At 49.7% G+C, this 18212-nt stretch overlaps 1 protein-coding gene across 12 annotated transcripts in view; it reads right to left on the bottom strand.

Moving 5' to 3' along the window:
* The window catches only part of VDR (vitamin D receptor), a 64876-nt gene extending 47114 nt beyond the window's left edge, over nt 1-17762 (bottom strand). For 3 of the 12 annotated variants that reach the window (XM_017853157.1, XM_017853161.1, XM_017853167.1), the window contains exons 1-4: nt 17673-17734; nt 16434-16531; nt 14394-14470; nt 12607-12728 (exon numbers count right to left, since the gene is read on the bottom strand). The gene's annotated coding sequence lies outside the window, so the exon portion shown is untranslated. Of the gene's footprint in view, nt 1-12606; nt 12729-14393; nt 14471-16433; nt 16532-17672 lie in introns of all 12 variants that reach the window. The other 9 variants (XM_017853158.1, XM_017853162.1, XM_017853165.1 and 6 more) reach the window with 9 other exon arrangements.
* Nucleotides 17763-18212: the final 450 nt, after the last annotated feature.

Genomic DNA, 18212 nt, shown 5'->3' with positions numbered 1-18212 from the left:
AAAAAAAAAGAAGAAGAAAAGAAAATTAAAAGAAAAGGATCCCTTTTCTAAGACTCTTAGACTTTTCTAAGGCACTAAGCCCTAAGACACTTTACTTCCATCAGTCAGAAAATTATCATAAAAATAGAACACTCTACAATGCTTATGTCGTGAGTGAGGTTGCAGGGGAGAAGCCGCAGAAGATAGCCTGGATTACACTTAATTTTGATTTAGACCCTATCAACTTCCCAGGTTTGATCATGATCCCCATAAGAAGAGTGAGTAAGGTGGTAGCGCAGAGAGCGTCTGCCTTTGTGGCCTGCACCTGGAGAGAACAGCGTCTGTTCCACGGAAAGGGCCCGTGGAGCAGCGTGAGTGCTGGATGTGCTCCCAGCAGGGCTGCCGCCTCCTCTGTCTGTCACTTGGCTCTTTCCAGAGGAGGCTGGGTCCCAGAAACACAGCTCTAAACACCTCTAAGAACGTTTAAGAGGCTCACCAGTCATGACCGACTTAATGATGGGAAATTCAGTGGCTGATGACACCGGAGCTGCAGGAAGGAGTTTACCCCTGAAGCTTGTTCTTCATTAACCCTTTTGGGACTATGCATCATCTTTGAGAATCTGCTAAAATCCATGGACTGACACCCCCTACAGTATCAGGGTATATTAGTCCATTTTCACACTGCTGATAAAGACATACGTGGACTGGGAAGAAAAAGGTTTAATTGGAATTACAGTTCCACATGGCTGGGAAGGCCTCATTATCACAGTGAAAGGTACTTCTTACATGGCGGTGGCAAGGGAAAATGAGGAAGAAGCAGAAGTGGAAACCCCTGCTAAACCCATCAGATCTCGTAAGGCTTATTCACTATCACAGGAATAGCACGGGAAGAGGGGCCCCCATGATTCAATTACCTCCAGCTGGGTCCCTCCCACAACACGTGGGAATTCTGAGAGATACAATTCAAGTTAAGATTCAGTGGGGACACAGCCAAACCATATCCCGGGGCTCGTGGGTCACTCCATGGAAACCAGGCTACACACTCTCATTCACCAATGCTGCTCTGGGGAGCTCTAGCAGCTTCTTGGAGCATGGCAGGACTCAGAGCAGGGAGCCCATGAGGCCTCAGGCAGTGGGACAGGAGATCCATGGCTTACTTAGATAGATTTCCACTTCTTATCAACAATTTTTCCTGCAAGCTGCTTTTTTCCAGTGGAAATTCTGCCCTCAGCTTTGTCAACAAGATTTCTGGGCTGATTACTGCTCTCCAGGTAACAGGCAGGCTATGCTGGAGAGTGGCCGGTGACGCATAGGGGACTGGCCCATTTAGAAGCTGCAGTCCAATCTCTCTGGTTTTATAACTGAAGAAATGGAGGCCACAAAAGTAGAACCATGGGTATTTAGAGGCTGGGAAGGGCAGCATGGAGGGGAAAATGGGGAGAGGTTGGTTAACAAATACAAAATTAAAGCTGGACAGGAAGAATGGATTCTGGTTTTCTGCAACACTGCAGGGTGACTGTGGTTAACTATAATTTACCTTATATTCCCCGAAAGCTAGGGCAGAGGATTTTGAATGTTCACAACACAAAGAAATGATAAATGTTTGGGGTAATAGATAAGTGAATTGCCCTGATTTGATCACTGCACATTGTGTACCCATATTGAAATATCACTCTGTATTCCATATGTACAATTATTATGTGTCAACTACAAATACAAAGAAAAAATTCTAAGAAAGTCAATAAAAACAAGAGAAGAGAAGTACACTCCCTTACTGTGTGGCCTTGGACATGTCACTTCCTCTCTGATGGCCTCAGTCTCTTCTCAGTCTCCTCTGAGGTAATCAGAGAGGAAGTGACATATCCAAGGCCACACAGTAAGAAAGTGTACTTTCTCATCTCCAGCCTGGCCAAGTCCAGGACCCCCAATCGCCTGCCTGAGTAGCTTCAGGGCGAGAGTGTGGTGTGGGGTAGGAATGGGCCATGGAAACAGGTGTGTACTCTCCCTTGGGGCTGAGAGTTCCCTGTAGGAGGCCTGATGCAGACTGCAGCAGGACCACCAGCACTGACTACATCCTTACAATCAACATAGAGAGACAAAAACGTCGCTAGGATCACCCACGTGCTCCTGCCTGACCAACTCCAGCTCCTGGCTTCAGCTCCCACGGCCAAAGACATGAACAAGGACTCAAGACAGGGAGTACTTTAGAGGGAAATGGGATATGCCCGGCCTGAACTTTCTCTACTCTGGGTGAGTTTTCCTGGGACACTAGCATGGGAGTGTCAAGGATATCTGCTACAGGGAAAAGTTGATGAGACAAGGAGGCTATTTGTTCAGTGACTTAAAGACCAAGAAATAGAAACTGGGCAGCCCCAAAGAGGGAGAGTAGGCCCAGCCCTTCTTTGGGGAGACCTGAACTACTGCTAGTGTTAGTGCAGCTGATGGCTAAATGAGATTTTCTCTAAAAATAAAAGCAAAAACAAAAAAGCAGCTCAAGACAGCAGAAGAGGGCTGCTTCCAAGCCATTCCCAAGCCCAGCTTCCAGTGTGGCTGCATGCCTCCCTCCAGGCTAAGCATCTGTCTTAATGCTGGGACCCTCAGCCTGAGTCCACATAGGCCTGAACCACTCTTTTTTTTTTTTTTTTTTTTTAATTGCACATCACTCCTTTATTATACTGATCTGGAAAAAGGATTTAGTACAGTTATGCTCAAACGAACACTGAGCCCATGTGGCAGGTCCAAGCAACTAGAACATGATTCAAAAATCCGTGAAAGACACACTTAGACAGGGCCACGGGCATTTCACTGCCACGTAACAAAGCAGGGAGGGATTCTAAAACACACAGCAGGAAGCACTCCTCCTCCTACATATATATATGTAAATCTAACACATAAAGTATATCAGGATTGATCCCAACCTTCTAGAGCCAGCTCCTTTGAGGTCAGGGAGGAAACAGTTGTCACATTACCATGCAGGTTACATTCTTCTTCCACTGGAATGACCAGAGCCTCCAGTCAGTGACCTGGCTGCAGAAGAGCAGAGGACTGGCTCCTGGGGGCAGACAGACTGTCTTGCTTCTCCTCATTGGTTATGGCTTAGCATGGTTCCTCCCCACAAGTCCTTACTAAACAAAACACTCGCAAAAACCCAAGTCACTACTTTTAAACTCTCTTGGATAAGGGGAGCTTTCCCACAGCTTGGACTGAGAACCTGTGCCCTAGAAGTGCTATACTGACTAGACTGTATGAAGGGAGTGGGTGCAGGAGACAAAATGGCTAAAATGAAAATGGGAGCCACTGGTCCCCATCTGCAGCTACAACTCAAGATGTCTACAGATGTGGTCAGTGTGACATGTGCAGGAGGGAGGGGCAGAGGGACCCGATGGGCAGGGAGGGTGCTCCTGGGGACAGTAGCCTGCCCAGACCTGAGCCACTCTTGCTCAGGCAAACCTCTTTGAGGCCCAACCACCTACCCCTATCCAGGGTGGCCAGGCTTATTCTCCTTATTTTCCTTCTGGGACCAACATGATCTCTGAATCACTCAGACTCTTCCTGCATTGTGTCAAAGGTCAGTATCCAAACCCCAGGTCCTACCAGCTCCGAGATATTTGGGATCCTTGGGATCAGACCCCTTGCCTTTGTCCAGCCTCCTGGGCCAGCCTACGCCCCTGGCCACCTGACCACTGTTCAGATGCCCCCAGAGCCCATTCCTGTCTCCTCATCTACAAATAGGGACATGATAATACCTGAGTCTCAGGTCTTGTGTGGGGATCAAATGAGCTGATCTCTGAGTAGCCCTCAGAAGGGTGCCTGGCACACCATAAGCTTTATATGTTAACTTTATTGGAACTGTACCTGGCTTTAGTATAATCACTGGAGAATCCAGGAAAATGAGATCTTCAGACCCCACAGAGGTGCTGTGAAGGGCAGGATGCCTGCTTCTCAGTCCCAAAAGCTCCACCCCAAACAAACATTGCCCAGAAAGCCACAATTTTGCTGAGCTGGGAAAAAAACTGACCACCCCACCCACTGTCTGTGGCTTCTAAAACTCTTCCAAAACTTCTTGGGGTGAGGAGATGTGAGTTGTTCTAATCTCTCCCCTAACAATCAGAGAAGCTGAGGTACAAATCTAGACTTTTCCTCCATGTAAAAGATAAAGCCTGTGGCTCCCAAGTTGTCACTGATTACCAACCCTTACACCCATCGTCCTTCCTGTCGCTTCTCACCCAGTGTCACCTCCGTCCCCCACCTCCCTCACTATCAAGTGCTGGTCCTGTACCTGCATCTGTTATCACTGTAGTGGGACCTGAAGCTTGACTACCTCCAGGATGCCCCTCTGACTGTTACCAGGGCAGCGGCACTACCACCACCCATTCCCACCCACCACCACCTGCAGCAGAAAGCAGAACTCAGGAGAAGGCTGAGGTGGGTGCTGAGGGGCTGGAGTCAGGAGGTGGCAGTGAGAACTGTGGAAGCCCTGGCAGAAGAATGGCCCCACCATTTCCCTTCACCTAGACGTGGGGTGGGCTCTGGCTCAGTGGGCCTGGACTCCTGGCTGCCCCAGCTCTTAAAGGCCTGGGAAGGCCATTCACTTATCCTGGGATAGATTCTGAAGCCTGTGTCAGAATCAGGGAGGGATCCTCAGGGTCCTCTGAAATGGGCAGGGCTGGGTTAACTCTCCACCAGGCAGCTCCAGTCCCGTACAGGGCTGATTTGCCCAAACATATCCTCTCCAACTTCTGGGTTATTAGTAAGGGGTGGACACTTCCCCCGTACAGTATTCATGCAGCTTCTCAGGACCTGGGCCAGGTGGGAGGTTCCCACTCACTTTCAAGGGCAGCAGCAGGCACCCCAAGGTGACATCGGCCGCTCCTGCATTTCTGATCTGAATGACTCCCCCTAATGAGCTTCTCCAGAGCGGTTTGGTCAGGCTTCCGGCTATCCTTCTGGGTAGGGTCCCTCTTGGGGACATCCCTGGAGGGCCAGGGATGGGATGTGGCAGCATTTCTTCTTGGCCTCACACTGGCTTCTGCTACCTTATCTCTGATGGGGACCCTGCCTATGTTTCAGTTCCAGCCACATGGAAAGGCCTGTACTAGAAGTGAGAGACGCAGTGGTGAGCAAGACATAGACTCTGTCTTCTGGGAGCTTACAGTCTACTGCGGATTGGGGGGTGGGGATGGGGGACAAACAGGAACCTCCAATTCAGTATGACACATCCTACAATCTAGGTAAGTGCCAGGTCTAAAGGGAGCATATGCGAAAGCCTCTGCCTCATCTTAGTGAGAGAAGAGAAGAGAAGGCTCTTTGGAGGCGGTCCCCTCCCAACCTCTCCACGGAGACAGGAAGGAACAGAGGAGTTTAATGTGGTAGTGGTAAGAGGCGTAAGGAGCACTCCAGGCAGAGGATACTGCACATGTAAAAGCTGAGAATGAAAGGGAAAGAACATGTTTGGGACAGAGAAACTCATTCAATATAGCTGGAGAGAGGGAGAGGGCGCCAGGAAGAAACGCACCAACTGACCACACTCATGTCAAAGGCCTGTAGGAAGTACATTCCACTCTTTTCTCTGCTTCTTCAAGTTAAACCCAGTGAGTCTTGAATATCAGGAATTTTAAATTATTGCCATGATTTATTGAAACTGAAGACTTTCAGACCCCATTCAGATCCCCATTCCAACCTGAATCCACCTGGAGGGTTGTGAAGAAAATAACAACAAGGCCTCTCTCATTGTTTCATTGAGAGGTTAGCTATGCACAGGCCTCTTCTGCAGCACAGCTGAAGTCCCAGCCAGGGTACACACAAAGCCACTGTCCCCCATAGCCCGTCAGGGAGATCCTTAACCCTGAGAAGAATAGGACCATCAGTAGTTGAGCTAGAAGGGAGAGGTAAAGGAGAGAGACCTGAAAAATTCAGCCTAGCTGAATAGAAAAAAAAAAAAAAAGGTCTTGTGGGAGAAAATCGAAAGAAAGAACAAATGATTCAATAAGGGCAGATGGAAGGGAGGTTAGTGAACGACTCAGCTGCCATATCACCAGTGCAATCCTTACTGAATTCCTCAGTCTGTCCAGGGTGGCCAGATATGGTTGATGGGCACAGAGAGAGGTGAGTTGCCCACAGCTGCAGGATCCTCAAACCTGCCTCCACCAGTCTATTCAGCCCACTCTGTTCTGGTCAACAAGGTTAATTGCTCGTTGCCAGGAATTTGTCTAAGGAAGGGCATCAGACAACATACATGATGCTCACAGAAAACACGCACCACCGACGGGTGTGGAACATCTCATATGCAGATAGGCACATGCCAGTCCATATCCTGAGTCTGGCTGTCCAAATTCACTGCTGGCCAACATGACATAAGCCTTGTCTTACCCTCAGAGCTATAATTGAAGATAACCCTCTTGGTTCAACGTTTCAGACCAAATATCAGAATCTGTCTGGAGTATTCTTCCCCAGGGCCACAAAGTGGTAGGAAACAGCTGCCTCTGTTCTAACCCTTGAACCCTAACCAAGTTAGGATTCCCCTTCCCCAGCCCTACCCATTGGTCATCTCCCTCTTTGTTTTTCTTTGGTAGCCAGGGGGCAAAGAAGGAACAGATTTAAACCACAGAGTACTTTCCATAAATGCTGCCCCAGGACAGAGAAGGAGCTAAACTCAGGGTCCCTAGAGGAACAACCTCTTTCCCTAGAGGAGCAACTTCTTTCCCTCCAGGTGGTCAGCTCTCTGCAGCCCCCGAGTTGCCCTGAGCCCGGCCTGCTGCCCACCGGGCCTCTGAACCAGCTGGCAGAAGTTCCACTCCCTGCACTCAACACTCTTTCTGACAAAGCAAACACCCCTCAAGAAGGAATTTGATGTTACTCAGAACCTAGGTTCAATTAAAGGACTTGTGGGTGAAACCCCATTTCCTTTGACTGGGCTGGGCCCCACTAAGTCAGTTGGAGTTGCTGCCAGGTGAGCTGCAGACAGGTAGCATCCTAGGCAGGACGTCAGTGGCCGAGGTCCATCTCCGCCCCTGGGGGAGATGCCCACTGCTTCCCTTCACTCCCCCGCCCTTACTTTTCCCAGAATTCCCCTGACCTGAAAATAACTCTGCAGCTAGGCTGGTCTGTAGCCCAGGATTGAAGTTTAACAGAGATGAAAATAATTCCCCCAGTGAGCTATTTTCTGCCCAGCTTTTCCGGGCAGCTTTTCTGCCCGGAACATAGCTCAGAGTGACAGGCACAGTGGGGCAGGGGAGGCTGGCCTCGGGTCACTAACTAGGGCCACTATCCATTTAGGGCCCTTCCTATGTACACTCCCGCACTCTTGCTGGCACCGGATTTTATAGAGGTAACTGCCTGCCACACCTGCCTCCACCTGTGGATCCACATGGGGCATGAGGGTGGCAGGATAGGGAAGGCCCACAGGAGTCAGGGGTTTCCATCCTCCATGGCTACAGCTCTTACAGAATGCAAGGAAGAAGAAGAAAACACTGCTACTTTACCAAGCCTCCAAAAGGAGGTTCTATAAGACTGTTGTGTCAGCTGAGATAAATATTTTAAGTATGTTATAAAAATTGTTACACTGTAAAATTATACTCTATAAAAATATTAGCCTTACTATTATTTTTCCAGGTATTTAAGAACAGGAAAGGAGGAGGAATAAACTCAGGTAAAAAGGGGAAGGCTGTGAAAAAACACCATGAACGATTGCATGGAGCATGATCCATTCATTCGTTGTCTACCAAGCCCACCCCCAAACTTTCTACTTTTTATTTTTTTATTTTTTATTTTTTGCCTTAAGAACTTATCCTCTGTTAGTTTCCTTTTGATTTGTTCTCACACAACTTTTCTTCTAATACCTACAGGGAAATACCTTCCTGAGAAGACAGAGTTTGGGAGGCAGAGAAGGAGGAGGGGAGAAAGGAAAGGAGGGGAATGTATTCTTGGAATATCTTATTCTGAAAGGTTTCTTTCTAACTCACAAGGAAGAAACACTCTGTATTATAAAGCTATTATCACATTCTGGGAGGGGTACCTTCTAGTACATTAGTCAGGAATTCTACATGAACAGGGTTTTTCCCATCCCACTGTGTAACAGTCACCTGTTAAAAGAAACTACCGGAGGATGCAGTGGAGCCCGCAGGGCAGACCTGACTGTGATGTGTGCTGTTTGCCACCCATCCTCCCCCATCACCAACAGTGATTACACATTTTTTTTTTTTTTTTTTGAGGCGGAGTCTCGCTCTGTCGCCCGGACTGGAGTGCAGTGGCCAGATCTCAGCTCACTGCAAGCTCCGCCTCCCGGGTTTACGCCATTCTCCTGCCTCAGCCTCCCGAGTAGCTGGGACTACAGGCGCCCGCCACCTTGCCCAGCTAGTTTTTGTATTTTTAGTAGAGACGGGGTTTCACCGTGTTAGCCAGGATGGTCTCGATCTCCTGACCTCGTGATCCGCCCGTCTCGGCCTCCCAAAGTGCTGGGATTACAGGCTTGAGCCACCGCGCCCGGCCGATTACACATTTTTTAAATTGGCTGTCAATGTTTTATAAATCAAGAGGTTACATTTTTGAAAAAAAATTCTGAATGTCCAGTTTTCTATGAAAAAGTTGGGTAATCTGACCACACCAGGCTGAAGCTCCTGCTGGAAGCCTACTGGGCCAAAAGGGGCTGTTCCTATCAACCAGCGTGTGCCCTCCAGTCCATCTCATGGGGTCTGCATCCCTCCAGCCTCGCTCATGACCCACCTGGTCCTGGCCCCCTGACCAGCCCACAGTGACAGCGGAGCTCACGGTTGGAAGTGGAGGCAGCTGGCCTAGGTGTGCCCAACGCTGGATTCTCCCCACCACTAGCTGTGCAACCAGAACCAATGAAATGCACTCTCTAAGCTTCTGCTTCCTCAACTGTGAAATGAGAAAAATACCACCACCCACTGCATAGTCTGTGAGGAGTCCATGAGATAATCACGTCAAGTGCTCAGTACAGTGCCTGGCACGTAGTACCTGCTCAGTAAACCTTAGTGCTTATTATTGCGCACAATTGCTGTAATGACTAAGGAGAATTCATCTGAGTTGCAGCCCAGTTTTTGAAGATGATTTAACAACACAAAGCAATTGCCCTTAAACCCTCCTTTCTTGCTCAGGGACCTGGTCTACAGACAAAAACCATCTAGTGAGTATATCCATGACATGTTAGTTATTGTGTGGAGCAGGGGCACTTCAGAGATAGGATTCCGACCTGTTCCTGGGGCTCGCAGTAGAGTGGGGGGAATGGACGATGGAACACTCACAGCACTGACAGGTGGAGTTACGCACAAAGCTCTCCCCACACGCCCTGCCCAGGACCACACAGGAGCTTGGCATTCAGGAGGACCTGGGGGTGGATCTGATTCTTTTCTCCTTCTCCTTCTAGGCTCCAAAACTTTGGGGGGCTTCGCTAAAAGACACCCAACCTCGAATTAATTCCACTCCATTTCCAGTTTCCCAGACTGTGCACGTGATTTCAACAAAGCCGGTCAGGTCTCAAATGGAGTTCATTATAATGGAATTTTACCTGAGGCAGCCCCTCCTCCACTTCTTAACATCATGGCACCCAAGATATGGGTGTGCTTGCCAAAGAGGCTGGGCAGAAGTCACTTCCTGCCCCTGGCAGAAGTCCGGAAATTCAGAGCCGTTTGGAACAAAGAACTCTGCCCCGAAGGTGTTTTCCAGCATCTCCCTGACCAGACTGGAACTGCCCCATTCACCCTCGTACCACCTGCTGCATTTTTTCCAGCTCTCCTAGACAGGAAGGAGAGGAGGGAAGACTGAGCTGAATGACCAGGACACTGCAGGAAAGGCAATGTGCAAGTGAGGAAGAGAACATGCATTCTGGACTTAAGCCTGAATTTAAATTCTGGTTCTGATTTAGTAGTTCAATGTCTTTGGGCAAGGAATTTAGCCTCTTAATCTCTGTGAACCTTGGTTTCCTCTTCTGTAAAATGGGTATAATATTACCAGCTTCACAGGATTATTGAGAGGCATAAATGAGAAAATGCATGAAAAGCACTGAACACAGTACCTGGAACATAGTGAGTTATCATAACCATTGGTTATTACGATTGTCAGCTATTACATAATATGGTAACCTCACAAAGGCCAAAGGTTGGTATAGAAAGAGACACTGGGTGGAGCCGGGGTGGAGGGATGGCTGAAGAAGGTAGAACCCTGTCTCTGATCCCAGCACAGGCCTGGGAGCCAAGGCGAGGCCCAGGGCAGAAGCACCTGCCTGCCCGGAGCTGACAGGCACAGACTGGATAGGTAATTACAAAGTTGAGGGCTGGGGTGGCCCATGCAACTGTCCAGCCAGCCACATTCCTTTGTCCCGTGGGTGGTTGGGTGGTGAGTATCTGGCTGTTTATGTGGCTACCAGGATGGTGAGTGTGGTCAACACCTCTTTTCCCCAGTAGCCCCAGCAGGGTATTCGACCTTCAAAGGGAAAAGGACTCTCTACAGGCATTTGGCTCCTTTTCCCATGGCATTGCCTCTGTTGCCTCCACCCCAACCCTCCAGCTACCCCTTGCTTCTCAGGTTAAACAAGTCAAAAGGCCAAAGAACAAGGCCAGACTCTGAAGAGATAGCCAGTAGAAATCACCAAACTTCACCCCATCTCAGTGGAGCCCTTAAATGATCAAGAAGCCCAGGACAGATGTGAATCCATCACTGCCCCAGCCCTGTGTGCTTTGATTAGCCAGCCAGACTCATGGTTCTTACACTTCCATGTTCTTTTCTCAAAATTGATGTCCTTTTCTCAAAATATATATTCCTCCTAATCCACTTATGAAAATGCAATTCAGTAGGTATTAATTGAGCACATAGTATCGGCTCACTGCTGACACCAGGCTCTTGGTTGAATTGAGAAGACCACCAAGTGTTGGAGAGGATGTAGAACCATGGGATACCTCAAGCACTGCTGATGGAAGCCCAGAGAGGAAGGGCTTCAACTGTACATAGAGGCCCAGCACAGAGCTCTCAGAGTCAGGCTGCGGCATGTATGTGGTCATCTGTGCACAGTGCAGCAGACAGGCACACACATGAGCCAGAAATTGGGTCCCTAGGTCATGAATAATACAACTCTTATAGCTAATCATTATAACTGTAGAAACTCATCTAATACAACTTTTTCATTTTAGAAATGAAGCCCATATCAAGTGTTGGAAAGGATGGAGAACAATGGAAACTTTCAACCACTGCTGAAAGTGTTTTTTGGAACATCCACTATGGAAAGCTGTTTGGCACCCTATAGCAATGCTGAACATAGAATTCCATGGGAGGCAGCAATTCCAACCCTAGGTATGTGCCCTACAGAAATTCTTGTGAGTTTCTCATGCACCAGAAGACAAGTATAACATGTACACCCCTAGCAGTACTGTCCTATCATAATAGCTCAACTGGAAACAACCCAAATGTCCATCAGTGAGAGGAAGATGTACAAATCGTGGTGTATTTTTCCAATGGAATACTACACAGCAGTGCAAACTAATGAACTGCAGTGGTGTGCATCGACATGGATGAACCTCAGAAAACTCATATTGACTCAAAGAAGTGCATCACAGAGAATACACATGTATGTGAACTCCAAAGCCATGTAAAATGAAACAATATAGTGTTTTGTAAAACATACATAAATGATAACTTACAAAGAAAGCAAGGAGACAATTAACAGAAATTCACTTTGGGTTGGGGAGTAAGGAGGGGGAACGCAAATGGGGAGAGGCAGAGGGGGCTTTTAAGGTGCTGCGAATGCTCCACTGTTAACTTGGGTGGTAGGTTCAGGGTATAGGATTCTTTAATATATACATAAACATATAATCTTGTGTATATGATATATCACAGTTTTTAAAATGAACAAAAAAGAATTGAAGAACCCAAGCTGCAGAGAAGCTAAGTAACCTTCACAAGCTCATCAGCTAACACATGACAGAGAAATCAATTTGCCAAATCTGAGTTTAGTCAGGTGCCAGGACAGCCATTCCTGAATTCTAAACGGGCCTCACAAGGACAGGGTTCTGGGCTAGAAATTTTGAAAAGAAGTACAAGAGTCTTTTTTCCCCACTTGTAAATTCCCAGTGTCTTGAGTAGTACCTGGCACACAGTAGGCTCTTGGCCCATGTGTACTGAATACACATGCCTTTCAAGGGCCTACTGTGTGCCAGGCACTTGACTTACATCACCTAATCCTCACACAGCCCTACAAGGGAGCTATTATTATACCTGATTTACAGGTAAGGACACTGAGATTTGGGGATATTAAGAAACTTGCCGAAGGTCACAGGCTACAAAGTGATCATGCCAAGATTTGAACCTAGGAGTCTAACTCAGACCCTGGGTTTCTCCTGTTCTGCCAGGCTGCTAGCTTCTAACAGCACTACCTAAAATTTTAGTTATCTACCAAGGAACCCTGGGACCCACAGGGGGTGGGCAGGCTGAGCATTTTCTCTTCCTGTGACCTCTGTCTCCAGGCTCTGACAGAGCAGTTTGTATGGCTAGGCCCAGGGCTGGCAAGCTGTGTAAAGCAGTGGTTACAGGCTGACTCTGCAACCCTGGGCAGGTGACTATATCTCTTTAGACCTTGGTTTCCCCACTATGCCTGCTGGAGAGGATAACTGTACTTACCCCAGAGAGAAGCTATGAGGATTGAAGGAGACAAGTAAAGCAATCAGCACGGGGCCTGGCATGAGGCTATCAGAGGAGGCTAGAGTCCATTTCTCCTTCCAGTTGGGCTAGGTTCAGGAGTCCTTAAGGGATAGCCAGGAGAGGGAAAGGGTAGGCAAAGTGAGAATAGCTCCCCATTGGCCAATGGGACAATCAGCACATAGTAGGTTTTCAATAAAGAGGCTTGTTTGAAAGATTGTTTCCTATTTGCCTTCCAGACTATTAGAGTCATATTTGATTCCATACAATTTCTCTGCACAGTCCTACCTCCCTTGGGTTCTTGTTTGCTATTCTTAACCTAAGTAAGGTGACCGAGACTGCCAGAGAGGCACCAAGATCTAAAAGTGCTGGCAGAGGGAGCCTCCTTCTGAGAGGCCACTGTCCCCAGAGTAACCTTTGGGCAGTCCAAGCTTGCTCTCAGGTCAACTTGTTCAAACTAGTTAGTACATCTAACCCCGCAGCTCACAAACATTTATTGCAGGCCTATAATGTGCAAGACAGGGCACTAGTGCCCTGTGGCCATCCCATGAAGGCAGAGGTGGGAGAGTTCCATGCAGGTTAAGAGCATGGGCTTCTGCAAACCTGAGAGGGAGTCCTGGCTTTCCTCTTCACAGGCTATGACAGCTTGGCATGTTGACTAACCTCACGGAGACTCCATTTCCTCATTTGTAAAGAGAACATAACTGGTTCCTACATCACAAGACTTAGTGATAGGTCTGGGAGGCACGTACCACAGCACCTGTTACCAAGTGATTGCTCAGTAAGTAGCTGAAGCTACAACTCCAGCACCAGCAGATGGCACACACTGGATGTGTCATCAGCAAAGCCTTGGGCCTCATGGGTATTCCACAGTGCCTGGAATGTCCCACCTTGCATAACACCTCCAAGCTTCAGGTTGTCATCAGAAGGCCAGTGAGAGGCAGCAGTTTCTCAGGAACCAACCACCGAGTCTGCCCAGACTACACTTTCCCGCGAGTTGCAGCTGCCCACACCCTGCTCAGGACCAGGACTCTCCCCTGTGCAGAATGAGGACTTTGTATGGCATCTGGTTCTGGGAACACTGCTTAGTCTATTCCTTGGCACAGGACCTGCAGGGCAGGTTTGCAAAAGCATGACACACATTCCGACTCACAGAGTACTGACTGCTTCTGCCTTCCACTCCTGCTATTTATCGACGAGACACCCCCATCCTCCCCCAGCCAGCCTTGGGGTGGGGGTCTCACCACCTCCCTTCCCCACAAGTCACTTCAAAGACATGACTCCCCAAGAGATCTTCACTTGCCCTTTTCATTTGTTGACAATGAGAATGACTTCCTTCCTGGCAGAGTGTCTGAGAGTCATCGTGGCGGCTCTGCTCCCTCCACCCCTATGCCCGATCACCCACAGGCTGGACCTCTGGGGAGCCCATCCTTTGTACCTGGGCCATGAGGACCCAGGACCCAGAAGGCAGGACAGTTTCTCTTCCACATGTCGCCACAGCAGGATACAGGCACTGCCATCAAGGCCTGTCACTTGGATTGAGCAAGAACAATCTGTCCCCACCCTGGACCATTTCCCCAATAGTCAGACCAGACCAAAGAGGCAAACTCTAGCGTCCTGGCGAACTGACAATGTCTCCTGCAACGTAGCTTCTCCCTGGCTTTGGCCTCCACTTTGCTTATCATTTCCCCGGAACCTGATTACAGGCGACCTATGTCCTTTATCAGTGTGGGCAAGGTTTGCCTACCCTTGCCTTCCTGGCTGCTTACCTGCTTTACAGCCAGACTTTCTGTGGGATAGTGTGGTCCCGAGAGGTCTGGGAAGCTGGATGAGCAAAACAAGGAGGCTGCAGATATGGAGGAAGAAGGAAGAAGAAACGTGAGGCCCAGTCTTGGCTTCACTATGAACCCCAGTTTCCCCAGGGGAAGCTGAAGAGGAGCTGGCAGACCTTCCTGTACCTGTCTGAGGTCGGGGTGGGGCAGGAAAACCAAAGGTGAGGCCAGTCACAAGTCAAGGGTGAAGGGAAGTCACAGGGTGGCTGGGAGCAGTGCTGCCCTCAGGGAAAAGACAAGAATTGGCTGATAACACCAGGGAGCAGTCTAGGGTGTTGGGGTCTGTCCTCAGAATTAAGCTACCCCTGCTTTCCCTTGAGCATTAAGCCTCCCCCAACCTCATCATCCCCTCATCACTGCTGTGACCTCTGCTGAGTTTGGAGTGATGATCACTAGGATGATTAATATCCCATTTTTCCCTGGAGAGTTTGGGTTTATGTCCATTGTCCTGGTATAACCATGCATGGCATCCCCTTTCACTCTCATAAGTATCCCAGTTTGCAAGATACATTACACAGGCACTCTTTCTAGCATATCCAGGAGGACACTGACACAGGAAAAGGTTAGAGACAAATCAGAGGGAAGCAGAACAACAAGCAAGGCCTTGGTGACCCAGAGTGGCAGCCAGGCTGGCTTCAGCCCAGCTGGATCCTCTCAGAACTGGACAATAGTGGAGGGAGAGCCTGAGAACTGCTGCCCACCCTGGGGTTCAAACTGTCTTGGAGTCAGGGGCCTAGTCTGGTGGGTTCTGCTTTCTGCCATCTCTCAGAGGGCCTGGAGTCATGCTGGGCACACAAGAGGCTCTTAATCAAATCTGGTCAATTCCTTACTTTCCTATACCTGCATCCAAAACAGAATTGCAGCAGGAACAAATGGAAGCTGAAGCCCTGTAATTCTTTATTCAGCAACACACCAAATGTCATCTAGGTGGTCCTCCTGTCTCTGGCTCTCTGGCTTCTAGGACCTGACTGCTGCAGAGGCAACAGCGAGTTTCTAGCAGAGATTCCAGATGCCCATCCCAGCCAGGACAGCGGTGCCTCCTTAGGATGTGGGGTAAGGAATCAAACAATGGGAACTCCCTCTCCTGTCTTAGATAACCACCTGATGTAGTAGCCACCTGATGCAGCCCACTCGGCCCCAGGCCTTTCTCCATTCACAGCCTGGGCTTTGGACACCTGCTATCTGTTCTGGGGGTAGAGTGTAGGGGTCCAGGAGGTCCTCTTGGAGCTTCCTCTGGGACTTAGTTACAAAAGAGATCAGTTCTGAGGTCAAATAGGGGAATACTACTGAGAAACCATAACCACAAATTATCAGGGCACCCCAAACAGCACCCGACCTTCCATAATGTTTGTACAAACAAAGTCTGATGGCCTCTGCTGAAGAGGAGCAAAGGGTTGGAAAGGCTTTCTAACTCTCATTTTTTCCCTCCTTTCTTACCCTATTTTCTAGTTCTTCCTTTAGCTTGGTAAGGGTCCAAGTCACAGCTGATCAGGACCAGCCAAACCCGAAGCCATGGGACCCAGCCAGAGCACAGACTGAATTCCCCAGCTTTTTGCAGTTTGAGTCAGCCCCACAGCCGGATTGGCCTCCCAGGACTCTTCTCAAATGGGTCCAGAGAGGCTACTGAGTGGGGGCCATGGACTCTGCAGGGAGGGCTACTTCTGCTCAACGATTTCTGGCACCCAAAACAAAAGCCAGGGAGAAATGTACAGTCTTACTACCTCCTGGTCTGGCTGCATGCCAGTCCTGAAACTATTTCGGAAAGACCCACAGTTTCCTCCAGCACTTGGACAGGGAAGGGACGGCAGAAGGTCTCTCAACACACAACACTCTCAGTTCATAGAATTGAGGCTCCAGTGTTCAGATAACCCATCTCTACCTCAGCAAACCACCTCCAATCCCTAGCCTGGGTTAAAGCCTTCTTTGCCAACACCATGACTTCTCTGGCCCCAGACTTTCCCAATTTCTTTTGCTCACCCCTTTCACTAGCAGAGACGGGCCGCTAATGAGACCACTAGGCAGAAACGGAATGAAGGGCTGGAAAAGCCTGCAGTGCTGGGATGTACCTCTTGATCCTAGGAGAAAGATGAGATGTAGATTTATCATAAAGCCACTATCCCTTCACAGTCACCTCCTGCTAGAATCATCCCATAGCCATTCCATAACCACTGCTGTATTGGGTATCTGAGCCCCTGCCCATGAGGAAGACCACCTTCCAACAGGTAGGTGGAGCAGAGCCGAACTCTGCCCAGGAGTTTCTGCAATGCTCAGAAAATGCCTGCCCAACTGCTTGCCTGGGCTCTGGCCCCTTTGGCTTCAACTGAGCCCAGACAGGAGGCTGACTCACTCACCGCACGCACAGAGAAGGAGGAGGAACAAGAGGAGGAGGAGGAGGAGGAGGAGGAGGAGCTGCGAGAAGGGCCTGGACTTGGAGACCCAAGGCTCCCCCAGCCCAGGCTGGGTCTCAGACTCTGGTCCCTGGGTGAAGAGGAGGGGCAGTTGTCCACTGGCCCTGGAGATCACAGGCTGTTCCCTCCTAGATACTTCTGAATCTTCCTCACCACCACCACAGATGCAGGGCACCTCACTTTCCAAACAGAAACTACTCCTTGAGCCTCTTCCTCATTTAAATGCTTGCCCCTGAGTTCCTCTGAACATCTATTGACAGGCTGTCCTGAAAAACTAGGGCCAATTAGGTCTAAACTCATTAGTAGTTCAAAGAAAGATTTAAAAAAAATTACTTAAAAGACCCAACTCTACCATCACAGGTGGACCATACCTGGGCCCTGTAAGAAAATAAATAAGGCTACACGCCCTCCACTCCAGCAGTTTTGAACACCATCGACAGCCAATCGCTCCTTTTCTTATTCCTCCACTCCATGCCAAGGCGCCCGAACAGAGGAAGGAAACAAATGCTTCTTGTTGCCCAAGTGCTGAGCACTGTGCTAGTGGAGCATTTCTCCTTTAAGTTGCTTAAGCACCGAGGATGTCTCCGCTCCCCTCGCCAGCCTGGCACGAACTTCACCCTTCTCAAACCTCAGTGCCCCTTAGTGTCCCAGCCTCATGGCACGACAGCCCCGACCTCAGTCGCCAAGTTTACCGCTGGGACTTAGATTCTAATGCTCGCACCCGGGCTCTCAGGCCCCAGTATCCCAGACGCCCCGACACCGAGTCCCTATCCTGAAACCCCCTTCCCCGCTGCTCCCGGGTCCGCACCTGGTCCGGCCGCGGGGTGGACAAGCTGTTCCGCGCTCCCGGCGCCCACGGCTCGGCTGCCGCCTTTTGACAAGCAGAGACAGCCCAGCACCTGGCCCCGCCTCTCGATCAGGCCCCGCCCCGGCCCCGGCCCGGCCCTCCGCCCCGCCCACAGGTCCAGTCTTCTCCTGCCAGGAGCTCGGTTGGCGCTGCAACCATCTTGACTTGGAATCAACCACCCTACAGGCCACGCTGTAGCCTTAGAGACTCTACCTCGTGAAACTTGCATCGACTGTCGTCCATAGTGCAAGGCACGCTTCTGCCCTCTGTGGGACAGAGTTGTCGATGTTTATAGGTGCGGATTCCCGCTTCAGCCTGCATTAATCGGGGATGCAGCCCCCCACCCTTCCTGCTGTGGTTCTACCCAGCCTGCTGCGGACGCCCGGGCCAGGTGCGTCCCCTCCTCCTGGGCTGACCCGGTCAGGACTTCGTCGTCCGCGGGACGCTGGGGGGCGCCTGCCGACTGGCACCGGCGGCTAGCTCCGCACGGGTGGGAAATCC

Source organism: Rhinopithecus bieti, unplaced genomic scaffold (genome assembly GCF_001698545.2).
Source record: "Rhinopithecus bieti isolate Rb0 unplaced genomic scaffold, ASM169854v2 scaffold_36869, whole genome shotgun sequence".
Lineage (NCBI taxonomy): Eukaryota > Metazoa > Chordata > Mammalia > Primates > Cercopithecidae > Rhinopithecus > Rhinopithecus bieti.
This window is presented reverse-complemented; position numbering and strand designations above follow the sequence as displayed.